Source organism: Bombus impatiens, unplaced genomic scaffold (genome assembly GCF_000188095.3).
Source record: "Bombus impatiens unplaced genomic scaffold, BIMP_2.2 scf_0235, whole genome shotgun sequence".
Classification (NCBI taxonomy): domain Eukaryota; kingdom Metazoa; phylum Arthropoda; class Insecta; order Hymenoptera; family Apidae; genus Bombus; species Bombus impatiens.
This window is the reverse complement of record NT_176654.1, coordinates 755372-756939: the sequence shown is the minus strand read 5'-3', so window position 1 is coordinate 756939 and position 1568 is coordinate 755372.

The window sequence follows — 1568 nt, the reverse complement described above, 5'->3', positions numbered from 1 at the left end:
GTCTGTGCTATTCGTTAAAATTTGCTTCTCTACATCTGTCCTTTTAACACGTTACCGACGACCAGTGGATCGGGTGTGGGGCATCGTCGATCACGCTATTGGAGAAGGACGGCGAAGCGATTAATCGATACAGGGCCCGGAGCACCCATCGCCTAGGCACTCTCGGAATGCGGCACTATTCCAATGTTTCGCCAAACAGATCTAGAAATATCCTTAACGGGAATGCAAATCTGGACTTATGCGGCGTGTGTACCATCCTCGAGCGGAGGCGGAGAGAGGAAACGGTGGACGTGGCTTCTCTCGAACGTCACCTTCGTTCGCCGATCGTTAAAGTACGAAGTCACGTTCGCGTGCACGACTCTAAATATGTAGATCCCCGAAGATCTGTTGGGAGGCCGGTGAGTCTCTGAATATTCCGTAGGCATCGCCGAATTCCAGCCAGCCTCGCGAGAGAGCTTTACGATGCACGAGCGAGGGGGAAGATCGCGATGCTCGTTACTTAGCAGGTCGCTCGCTGCGCATCTGTTATTCTAGAAAAATGTCCACCGGGAACAGTTAGCCGCACGATCTCGATCGTGAACGTCGATTGTCTGCGCGTAATAATATGTATCTGCATCGGAGCGATGCGACGTTGCGTCGCTTCCAAGTCTAATTAAGAAGACGAGCAACGTGACGTCCAGATAGTAGGATTTTACGTTGATACGTGACACATTAGATAGCTCGATTTTTGGAAATTCTAGGTCTAGTGCGGACGAACGATACAGTTTTATCGCGATTTTACACGGATAACAGTATGTATATAATTGGATAGATTTATCACGGTAAGAGATCGAAAGTAAAGGTAAGTAAAGGAAATCCGCGATGAAAGGAAAAATCTTTGAGAGAAAATATCGTGGAAAGGCGAGAACGGTTTCGATTCATCTATTACCCCTGCAAAACGCTTCAATCGCCACCTCGAGTCGCAAATACCGATCAAAACCTGTTGGCTAATACCCAAACACACTCGTTCATTCTGTCAGGCAATCCACCACGGAAGCATTCCAACCTGCCCACTAAAATCTCGATAACGAGTGCCCTAAGCTCCCCGCTGCTTTTCCCATGACACGAGACCCTCTCGCCGCGTAATCAAACATTAAACGCCGCGCCGCTTCAAACCTAAAGATTCGTTTGAAACGCGAGTCTATAAACCTCGGTGGAGTCCGCTCGTGGAAAGACATCAGGCAAACGAAGGATCGATAGAAGCGAGCTAGGAGAAAAGATGTTGAAGATCGGTGCTTGCACTTCCGCGGGATTAGCGATCGGCTAGCGGTCAGCGGAGGCCGATTCACCGCGAGCGTTCTTAGCGGAGAAAGCACGACGTGGGAATACACGTCGCCGCGGATTACGCCCCCTCTTCGTATACGCTTCGGTCTCGCACGCTCACGAGGGGCCCGGTCAGCGCAAGGCAACGCAGAGCGTCAGCGTGTTCGCGTGAACGCGGCTCCGCGCGTTATCTCGCGTGCATGTGCGAGCAGCAAAAGGCGCGCGCGCGCGCGGCCGAGCGAAACGAGCGAACGAAGCAAGCGGCG